Source organism: Vanacampus margaritifer, chromosome 14 (assembly GCF_051991255.1).
Source record: "Vanacampus margaritifer isolate UIUO_Vmar chromosome 14, RoL_Vmar_1.0, whole genome shotgun sequence".
NCBI classification, from domain to species: Eukaryota; Metazoa; Chordata; class Actinopteri; order Syngnathiformes; family Syngnathidae; genus Vanacampus; species Vanacampus margaritifer.
The window spans coordinates 17,419,782-17,432,127 of record NC_135445.1 but is presented as its reverse complement, the minus strand read 5'-3'; positions in this window follow the sequence as shown (position 1 = coordinate 17,432,127).

The window sequence follows — 12,346 nt, the reverse complement described above, 5'->3', positions numbered from 1 at the left end:
TTTTATAGTTTATAGTTCAACTTTGCATTTCTTGTATCAAAAACACAAGACAAATCTAAAAAGGCTTTTAGTGGCCTTTGTGCAACTTCACTTGAGCAGTTAGCATTTAGCATGCAACATAGTAATACAGGAGGTTAAGGGCTATGCGTTTGACCTTAGAGCGAGTGGACTCCCACCAATGTGAACTGTGCTGTGTATTCCCTGTCTCGTTCCCAAATGGCAACTGCAGCCACCTACCGTCCCTGTTCCTGCGGCCGCTACCTGTTCTTGTCATGCAGCAGCAAAGTTGCCATCCCTGCTCTAGCTTCCCATGATTCTGAACACGACAAACGGTATGCAAAATTGAAGGATGGATGGATGGATGGATGGATGGATGGATAATGTATATTCTAACCAAATCAAATAAACACCTCTGAAGCCTGTTGTGAACCTTTTGTGGGTGAATGCTTATGTGTCTATAGAAATAAATATAAATATATAAATCTCATGGAGCCAAAGGTCAGCGTGATGCTTCTGGGGTGTGGCTGCTGTGACAAAGTAAAGTCAAAGAGGATCTCAGGGGCCATGGCAATATTTTGTAAAAAAAAAAAAAAAAAAAACGCACTGAACACATTGTTCGTTTCATTCCCTTTATTGAGAATCCATTCGTAATGTTAGGGAGAACAATGCTCTTACGTATAAATTACAGCTCATGATCATACATTATTTCATTGGCAATGAAACGTTCTCCATCCAGCTTGTTTCAAATTAAGCATCTGTGCCACTCACACTTTTGTCTGCATGTTTCTTTGAAGAACTCATTTTCTAAATGAGATGAACGCGGGACAAAAGATTTTACCATGCGTCTTTATTGTCTATAGATATCTTTTGTTGAAATTGTGACACAGGGCAGCTATAATAATTGAAATGAATTCATAGCATTTTAGGGACGAGCTTTCTGACCTCTGAGATACAGTTCAGATATGGCACAGCACTCCAAATCTTCATATTGTACATTTCACTGAAGTTTTGAGTGTTAAAAGTCAGATAGGTTTAACTTTGGCTTCCTGTGAAGAACGGCTCACGCCATGGATCTCCATGAAGCCATCTGATCACTTCTCATAAGGATACAGCTCTGTCCAATTCCCCGTGTGGAACCTCCAGGCCTCCAGCCACTCGTTAAAAGACGGTGTATCGTGATGGAATTCCGTTTCTGAGACCATCCAGGCTGCCTGCCAGTCAGAATTTGAATTAGTCTTCCTACAGCGTGTATATGAATGTGCAGGGCGGTAGGAAGTTTCGGTTGCCCCACTCCAGGTGTTTTGTGCGTAACTCTGCCGGGTTTGCGGATACTCGTGCTGCCTTGAAGTCCTGCAGGAGTCGAGCCAATTTTGTGCCGTGGTTGCTCCGTTCTTGGCCGGAAGCACAGGTTCAAATAAATTCTGGGCTTTCAACCTAGCTACTCTTATTTGGGGTGCTAAAAGCCAAGCCTGTTGCCACATCTCAGGCTCCTGACGTTGGCGTTTTATTTTCCATGAGCCTTTCCACTCTGAGGCAACAGGATTCATGTTGCCTCCATTCGTAGCGTCTCCAAAGCGACTTGATGTGTCTCGTCTCATTCTTCGCTTGTCAATCCTCCTTTTATTTTTCACCATCTTCCAGGATTCTTTCCAATCAGTTGAAACAGCTTTGATAACTTGAAGTTGTTCCAGAAGAAGTCTCAAATGAGAAATATCGACCTTTGGGTGATATATCTCCTCTGATGGCAAAATCTTCAAAACCTCCTCCAGTTTTTCACCTGAATTTGAGTCGTTTTTGACCATCTGCCAGGACCTGTTCCATTCAGAAAAAAATTCCATTTTTTTGCCGTGTTGAATGCACAAATCTGTGAACTTCTCTTCAGTAGACTTAAGCATACGTTTGTTGGGATGCAAGGCTTTCTTTTGGCAACAGTCATCCATAGTATAATCCTGTTCATGAGAAGTACAAACTTTCTTGTAGTTATCAACAATTACCAACATTCCATTGTAGTTCATTTCACCTCCATTGTCTTGATTTATATCAATCAATGTATCCATTGCAGAATGATTGAACTTGGGATTGTTCAGACAACTTGTGTGCTTGATGGATTTCCATGAATCCATCCACTCTAATGAGAACAATCCTGTGTCATGTTGTTTCTTTTCCAATAACACTAACAATTTTGATTTGGGCCTATTATGTCCCAGGAGGGGAAATGTATCTTCCTTATTCTTACATTCATTTGTCTTTCTCAGCCATTCATCAGAGTGACGGGAATTCCAGGTTGCTGACTCCATCACATTGTAGAAAGGTCTCCCAGACAGAGGAAAGCTGTGACGATTCATCCTGTCAAGCTTGTACGGATAAAACTCAGCAATCCCAGAGAAGTGTTTCCCAGTTACAGAGGTCCAGCATTGACCCCAGTCTGATCCAACAGTGCCCTCTAGTGGTGATGGCAAATCCTTAGTGTACTGCCATGCCTTGCCCCAGTCCACAGTAGAGGGTTGATTCCCTGCAATAAGCATCAGGGAATTTTCAAACTTGCAGTTGTTGACAGCAGGAGTAGATGAGCCTGCATTTTTGTTTTCACGCCTCACTAGAAGAAAAGAATCTTTGATAGTAGGTACACTAGGGACGTGTTTGCCCTTCCAAATATTATTGTTGTCTCTTTGAGCCCCATGCACCATTTTAGTCTTCGTTTCAAATGTTTTCTTGTTTTCCCTCCTGTTTGTGAGACGATTATCCCAGTCCATATTAATGCTGTTGAAATAAGAAGGCAGGGAAGACAAAGTTAAAAAACACGTTTAAGACAGTCTTTCACAAAACCTATATGTTAAAATATAGACGTTGATTGTCAGTGTAAAGTGTTGTGAATATTGTTTTAAACTAGTAATTAGAATTTTGATAGTTTTTACTTATTGTTAATTGCATTTTTATTTCGTTTATGTGAATGGTTTGCAGTAGTTAAAGATCTGTATATTGGCTAATACCTGCAGTTCATAAGGCCATCATGCGACACTGGCATCTGCTGGCCTCAAGCCATAAGGAAAGAAAGGCACAGATATGGAGAGACAGAAAGAAGCAACCGGTGCGCCCATACAATAATTTCCTGATTCCCTGCATTTCATTTTCATGACCTCTCCCAAGCAGCACCATGATTCAAGCATTACGTCAGGGAGCAATTTCGTCTGAGTTTATTTTGTAGGAATAACTAATGGTCTACGTATATAAAAAATTTTAACCTAATTCTGGTTACTTAATTCTGTCTGTTAGCGAGAGCCACTATATCGTGATAACTTACATTGATGTTTCTGCATTTGGCAATTTATTATATTATTTTATTAGTATGGGATTTTTTTAATGGGCTTTAGGTGAACTGATGAATACACACACGCACACACGCACGGACACACACACGCACATACACATTCTCACCCACATACAAAATGTATATATATATATATATATTTTTTTTTAATTTAAAAAAAACAAAAAAACATTTTTTTATTATTTTTTTTTAAAAAAAGGAGAGCAATGATGATGTCAAATCGAATGAACAATACTGAGCTCTCCTTAGAAAAAAAAAAATAAAAAATAAATAAAAAAAGGAAAAACTAACGGAGATGTTTAGGGAAAATGTAGGTTACTAGAGAAAAATGTATAGGCTATATTTTTACAAGCCTATACAATACAAGTAACAAAGTACTATACAGATACAGGTAGACTTGAACTTTAGGGGATGTCACACAAGTTGCAAAAATTTAATTATTTAAACAACATTCCCTCACCAACACTTAAATTATTTTGAAACCATAAAATAATTGTTTAAAGAACATTAATAGTGATATGCGCTGCTTCCAGACAGCCATTTTCTCCTCCTCGAATCGCAATTGAGTGAGTTACAAGATCGCTTTCAAAATCAGCTAAAGTCTGCTCTCCAAACTAAATAAAATAAATAGTGAATGAATAATCGTATGCTTTACTAAAGGAAACATTTTATTCATATTTTTAGTTTTTGGCTGGACCATTTAGTTAATGAAACCAAAGATAAAGAAATGGTAGGTAGAGTCAACCTCACTCAACATAAAAAATCAGATTAAGGTTAGGGTTAGGGTTAGATTACAGTTAGTTAAGATTACAGTACAGCATTAATACAGTACTTTGGCTTCATGTAGCGTCAATATCAAATGTGGTCCATATAATATTTAACGAAACATTACAACTGCAATTAAGCTTCTCATCATTATTTTTCTACCTAAAAGATGTAACAAATGTCAACAAATTGTATGATTGACAAAAAAATGTGTGATCTTTTTAACAGGCACTTTGTGTGTAAATGCAAACAATTAGCGGTTCTTACGAGGGCAGGGCACTGTTCTGGAGCCGTTTCTGCTCCTGATGCAGTTTATGTCCATAATCTCGCTCTCTAATTTTCCAGATGTTCTTCATTATGGCAGTATTAGAACCAACCACCTGAAGGTTCTTCTCCCTGGACATGTTGCAACTGCTTCAAATTCCCTGCAAATATCAAGAAATTGTGTCCATGATCATACATTCTGTATAGAATTGTACAACCTTACTATTAAATGCCTTTCTCTTTTTGTGCATGCTGACGCTAATAATTTTAGAGGAGATGATGTACTGTACCTTACATGAAGAATTGCAGTTCTGTGTGGATACACTGCTCTCCAGCTATTTATACTGTCATTCTGAGACTCAACTATCATTACTTACATGCTTAAATGGCTGTCCTGGCTAAATATATGACACTGTACAAAGATACATTAAGTGAAACAGCAATAAAGATTGTGTTGAGTTTAATAGCTTGTAAGGGCATGGTACTCAGTGTTGCTTCATTCATTCAGTCGCTCAATGATGAAGTGATGATAACATGAAAAACAATGGATGAATCAAAATGTTTTTTGGGTTTAGCCAGGGTTGAGAATATCTGTAGATGGCTGTCTGCCATGAGCATTTATGTGATATACGAATGGCTATTTCAATGGTGTTATTTCTACAAATTACTTACCAATCTGAAATGTGGGAAATGGCTTACTCTCTTTGAGGATGCAATGTTAATGGTTTCACAAAAATTACGGGTCTCTTGAAAAGTAACTATTTGGGAGGTACAAGGTTTCAGCCCGACACCAGCGATATACATTTCATTTTGGTGTTCCTGGCATACATATAGGTAGTTACAGGGGATACAAATAGACGTGTAGAGTCAGTACTCATGTCTCATCTAGCAAATGCTTCGTGAACCAACATTTGATACAGCTCATATTTCCATATTTCAGACACTAAATGAAAATGCACTACAAAAAAATGATATCAATTCATGCTGGAAATGTTTCCAAAGGAACTTCAATTTATTTGAAGGCAGATGGAGTGACTGAGCGCTCAAGTGGGGTTCAAAAGTCAGAGGCACGCTGTAGTCTGTAAAAAGTCCTTTATTGAGCATGGACTTCCGACGCGTATCAATATTAGCATGTCTTGATCAGAGCAAAGTAAAACTAAAGTGTGTGTAAGTTGGGGAGTTGTATCACTTATTATACTTTTATATATTGTAAACAATACATTATATATAAACAAACTGTATACCAGATGAAAGACCAAGGTCTTAGGTATTTTTTGTTGTTGTATTCATGTCATTTTCATACTGTGTGTCAGTGCAGAGTTAAGAGCCATCAAATAGAGGGAGTGAACATGTGACATGTTGCCCCACCAATGGGTAAGTTGTCACACTATATGGGGTAGGATGTCACATAATAAAACCAGGACAAAATTATCCTTGATCTCTTGTCTTTTTGTTTTTTCAGCCAGAGAAATTGTTTATCATTGTTCTTGAAAATTTACCATAGTCATTAAGCAAACTTTAACATAAAATATTATGAAAGAGATTAAAGTCCCTTAGGAACTGCTGGTATATAGGTCAGAGCAGCTCTCAGCCTCAAATGCCTGTTTTGCTTCCCTTAAACTGGAAATTTGATATTAAATTGAATTTTAAAAAATAAAGCATTTCGGTTAATGAATAGACGGTTCATGATTAAACTTAAACCAGTTCTGACATGTGGTCATACTGAAGTTCCAACAACTGGAACATCTTTTTTTAAACAATGAAAGAGATCATGGCAAATTCATGTCCTCACTCTTCAGACTCTATCATCTGAAGAACAATCCCAGCATCCGTAAACCGAGTTGCAAGAGGTGCATTTTTCATTGGCCCATTCTTTGCATATGTGACAACAAACCCCAAAATGACTGAGACAAGTTGCCCCAAACTACCATGTTGGGTAATACTTGCCCTAATTTAAAGTTAACTTAAAACAGAGCAGTGACTGAGGCATGACAAGATGCCTGAATCTCTTCTCTAACGAGTACACATGATTAGCTGCTAGAATTGCTCTATGTACGACGTCTGTTTCAAAATGAATTAAATTTTTAAAAAATTACTTTGGGTTGTGCAAAACATATAACTGGCACTCCTGTCAGCTCACAATGTGCTATTCTCTTCTCAGACAGTGCACAACACCTGACCATTTTGATGAAGAAAACTAGTAGCGCCCTCTGGTGGAGAACAAAATTGCGATGTGACAACTTACCCGTGATACAAGTCTCCCCTACCAATTACTCACGTGATGATGTACGCCACCTAACCAAATTTTTCTAATTCTTACTTGGTCCTTCAGGTGCCATAACTTGTTTAATTATTAGCCAAAAGCACCTCTGTAACTCTATTTTGAGTTTAAGAATGTAGCCTATTCCCTTTCTGCTGCAGTGATCCTATACATTTTTAATTTCCATCATTCATACTCATGATATTTTGCTGTTTATTGTTATTTTACTCCTATAGAAAGTGTTTCTTTGCTATTCATAAATAGGTGTTCATGTATGGATGTGTCTGCCATATTTGTAGTTGACATCTTGTTTGCCACATGACTAATCATTACGTGACCAATTTGTACTTATGCCCACCAGCTAGTGATTTTTTTTTTTATGTGTGCATTGTGTACGTGAAGAAGTGAGCGTGTAGTTTAATTTTTCATAGTGATTCGAAATTCAATTTTCTGCGTTGGGAAGCTTTAAGCAAAAAAAATTATTCATGCTAATATTTAAATTTTAAAACTTAATTCAAAACCTGAAAATCATTTTCAGGGTTAGAGTTAGAGGCTTAGGGTGAGGGTTCTAATTTTCAAAGATGCCAAGAGGACATACTGTAGGACAGAAATAGCCTACTTTACACAACCTGAGCGCAAACATTATTTAAAAAAAAAAAAAGTGACATTAAAAGGCAAAATAGTTCTGCTCATATTTTCGAAATTATACAATTGTGTTAAATTTTATGGTGACTGTTGACAATACAGCAGAAAAACGAGCGGTTTAAACAAGTTTGAGAAATTTGGAGCAGGAAGCTTGAATGTATTGAATGGTTATAATGAGACCAGTTTAACAAAGTGTTAATCTATGATTGTATGTTGCCTTTCAAAACTTGTTTAATAAAAAAAAGAGCCAGCGCATATCTCACCATACCGATAAAGGTGCCGGTAGTGTTGAGAGGAGCAGACAGAGGGGTGCAAGAGGATAATTCACTGGACTGCCACTTATTGTATCATCAAGTAGCTGGTCGATCCCTTTGTCTCAATCTTGTCAGCTAGTTAATGCAAAACAACTGCAGAGGTTTTCCTCAGCCTTTAAATGGTCAGAGTCTAGTTTAGTACGCTTCAGAATCCTGGGGAAGGCTGCTGACTTGATGGTTGTACAGAACACCACCATTGACACACTCCACAAGGAGAAAAGGTCTTAGAAAGAAATTGTAAAAGAAGATGGATGCTCACAGAGTGCGGTATCAAAGTACATGAACAGATGTTAAGAGGAAGGGGGAATAAGGCCGGAAAAGGTGCACAGCTGACAAGGATGGAGAGGACGTCAACAGCGATTCAAAAATCTGAGGGAGTTTCATAAGGAGTGACATGCAGCTAATGTAAGAAGGTGATACTTGAGTTGTTGTGAGTGTAAGTATGGAGAGTGTGGAGAGGGATTGGGAATGAGGGTGATATCCTGTAAAAGTGGTTGGATGCGGCCGACTGGGGGTGTGAGGTACTGAGAAGGCAGAACAAGGTACAGCAGATAAGAAGGTAGGAAAGCAGCTGCATCTCATACGCGGATGTGGTTAAGATAAGATGAAGGGACATGCAAAAGCTAGAAAGAGACAGACTCACTAAGATTTGAAATCGGCGCTCAAAGGGGGTGTTGCCTGGAGGACCGTTGGGTTGCGAATGGGGAGAGGGTTGGTCTGGCTATGATTGACAACAGCGAATCGCTAAGAAGCCGTTTAAAGGATAACTCAACACTAAATCAATTTTGCTGATAAACTGTATAAACTGGTGTCTACAAATGTGGTTTACATGCCCTGGTCATTACTTTGAGATTTTAGTGCATGTTTGTTGAAAGCTTAAATTTGGGGCAAAAACCATGTATTTGGCGCCATCTTCAGGTAACATACTGGGATAAACTAAATTTGGCTGGTTGTCCTCTCATACACGAGACGATACATACTATGTCACTAGTTCTGCATGACATAGTCGCCCCGGCCACCCACCAGCTCATTCTCGTACACGTCTCCTTAAACGGCTTCTTCATGAGTTGCTGCTGTCAATCACAGCCTGACCACGCCCAACCCCCTCCCCATTCGCAACCCAACGGTCCTCAAGGCAACATCCCCTTTGAGCGCTGATTTAAAAATTTTAGTGAAGGGTGGAGCAAGAGTCTCACTTCCTGTTGAGTTATCCTTTATTTATGTTTAGGGTTGAAAACTAAGTTATAAGACGGAATATTGTTGTCAGTTCAACATGTTTCATTGAAACAAATAATAAAGACATTAATGTCTTAAATGTGTCTTGCATGTTAAACTACGGTTACAAATAGGCGTGTTATAATTTTCTGTATAAAAGTTGAAATGTATGCTGAAGGAAAATAATTTAATCGACGAAAATTGCTCTTTATTTCGTCGACTAAAATTGATCTTTATTTTCGTCAACTAAATTTGGATTCAAACTAAACAGACATCACTACCTCCTGATTGTGTACATCATCCTAAAAATATCAGTACACAGTATTATAAACATTGAAGACAACAGTGCACAGTGTTTATTCTGGATGCTTTCCGGGCACTTTACTGTTGAGAAGTCAACATTTGGCCCCAGCACCAAGTAAAAAGCGCACTATAATAAAACAGAGAAATCATCAATCTGTTCAAGTTCTGAAAAATGTAATCATCACAAAAGATGTCCCTTATTACAATTATTGCACGGTATCCACAGAAAATATGGAACAGAATATAAGCTAAACATCAGCGGTATACAATATTTTACACCTTGTAAGTTATCGAGTGACTACATACAGTACCTGCATGCAGACAAAATTCAATTGTACCATTACAATGAAGATCTCACAGCCATTGCCACCTTCTTGTCTTGGGAGATCCTAAAATACATAAATGCACAAGAAAAAGTACAACTCAGAAACAATTGTGGACCCATGCAAATGACATTGTGTCTTTATGCAAACGTCATCCTGTGACTCCATATTATTTAAATTCACCTGCTAACATGATACACTAATGTTAGCTAATATTATCAAAAGTCTACATTTGTGGAGCTACGTTTGCAGAATGACACGACTTACCCGTGACTCCATATTGTTATTTTATTTCAGTCGCTAACATGACGCCATTGTTAGATCACAACATTCTCTAAAGTCTACTTTTGTAGATAGGCTTTTGCATCATAATGTAACTTACCAGTGACCTCCTCCTCCTTCTTCTTCTTCTTCTTTATGGGCGCTCGTTAATTTTTAATTATTTTGAAAAATAAATATAGATTTTTTTTACTAAGCAGTTATAACAAACAAATAAGGCAAACATGTATCATCAAATGACAAAGATCGAGCAAAAGCATTCTAATAATATAATTGAACATTACAGAAATGACATTTGTAAAAGGACGACAACAAATCAAATCTTTCCAATTAAAAAACTAAATGAGGGGCTTTACTGTCCATAACCAATTTCAAAGACTTACAAAATAATAGAAAGTTACTTTTCCAGTGTAGTAAACACGTTTTTTGTTTTAAAATATCCGCATTTATGAATAAAAAAAATTCCCTTAAAGCAACAAAACATTCAAAACAAATTCTAATTTCTTGTCTTCCTAAAATACACCAAACAAAATTGACTCTTCTGTCAGGGGGATCAATGTTTTTTTTTATTGTAACCAAGTCTTTAAATTAGTCCAGAAGGAATGTACTACATTGCATTGAAAAAAAAAACACGGTTCAAGTTTTCCACATCCAAATCACAGAACACACAATTGTTTACATCCAAATCAAAACTCAGTCTTAAAAACTCCTTCGTCGGGTAAAGTTCGTTCAAAATTTTGAATTGGACCTCTTTTGCTTTGGGAGGTACTAGGAATGATATATCATTCTTTCTTGTTCTTTTAATTTTGTCAGTCTCAAATTGTTTCCAAATAAATGACCTCTTAATTGGATTAGGCTCAAATTCATCTAAGAGCACTTTCCTGATAACCTTGTTATTACACTTATAACCACAAAAATCCAGTCCCCCAATGCACAATTGTCTCAATCTTTGATTGACTTCAGAATGTCAAATATCTTCTTTCACCATCGCTCTTAAAGAGATCGGAATTGCATTTGTTATCTTTGTGTATTCTGTTAAACTACATTTTATATAGTATTTTTGACAAAAGTCTTCATGCAACAACAGGTTCCCATTTTTGTCTAACAAGTGCGCTGCAGCCCATATTCCTTTTGAATTCCACTCTGCCTTAAAAACTGATTTCCTGTAAAGCAATATGTATCGATTATTCCAGATTTGGTATTGTAGGAGTAAAATAACAGTACAGTAATTTCTAATAGAGAAGGGCTTGTTGATGAAAATCAGACAGTTTAACCGGTAGTGATCTACACTCAAAGTCACATCGCAACAGAAGTTCTATATCCCCCACTTTTTTGAAAATGACATTAGGAACAATAAACCAAAATGAATCCTGATTCGTAACAAAACATTTCAGCCATCTTAAGTTCAAGACTCCATTCATAACATCAAAATCAATGGCATTATACCGCCTTCTTCATACCTTTTGACCATGTCATTTTTCCTTATGTACTGGCATCTGTTCCTCCATATGAATCTAAAATGTATAGTGTTTATTATCTTAATCATTTTAGTCGAAATTGGTAAAGAAAATGCAGGGTAGATGACTCTTGACAGGCTCTCCATCTATGTTAATAAAACCCTTCCAAAAATGGAAACATCTCTTTAAAGCCATCTGTTTAAAACATATTTGTCCACAGTTTCACAGATATAATATATATATATATATATATATATCCGGCTTCAACCACTTCCGTTCATCACGCTTCCGCTATTGCAGTCGCATAAACGAGGCGGTCTCCAGGCTTTTGCACGTGATGTCACAGCCCTCATGGGAATGCCCCCTACAGGACGCTAGACGGCAAAAGAGCCACTTGCCTGTATTGTAACGATTGAATCTCGTACAGCATAAAGTCCTTTATCTAATCGATTATTTTATAAAATGGTCATGTCTTGCTTGTGTGGTCGGTTGTACAGACAGACAAAGGAGTAAACCAAATGTTGCTTTTTTATCACATACCTACTAATGACGACAAAAGACGTCGATTGATAGCAGCAATTAACAGAAAGGACTGGCAGCCCACAAGGTATTCATGGATTTGCAGCGATCATTTTTTGCGAGGTTAGTAGATAAATGTTCATACATTTTATTAGTAAACATATACTAGATTGTAACAGAGGTGTCGAATTGCGTGTTTCAAATCACATTAACGAGCCAGATAGTTAGCGTCCACTCCAACTGCACGAACACACAGCTTAGTTTTAAAATGCACCTTCTTCAAAACTATTAAGTGCATTTGACTGTTTAATAATGGGGGATTTTGTCTTTGTGCTTGGAGTTTTTCACTCTGGAGCCGGAGTCATATTCATGAAATTACTGCATAGCTTGCCACTACGATAGTCATTTGTTTCATGATAGTAAACATAGTAACATAACATCATCACAGCGTTTCAATATAGAACGGCCTGTGTAAAAATAAGTCAGTTTGCATAATAAACTTTACCTTTGCATTACGAGGTATATTGTCCCCGGGTGTGAACTTAGCATCTCGTCCTAGAGACTCAGCCAGCGACAAGCTTTTGAATTAGCCCCGGTGTAAGGAGAAGAGACGGCATTGACTACATAATGATATAGGTCGTGTGCTGTGAATTCCGGCAAAGTCAGTAACTTGT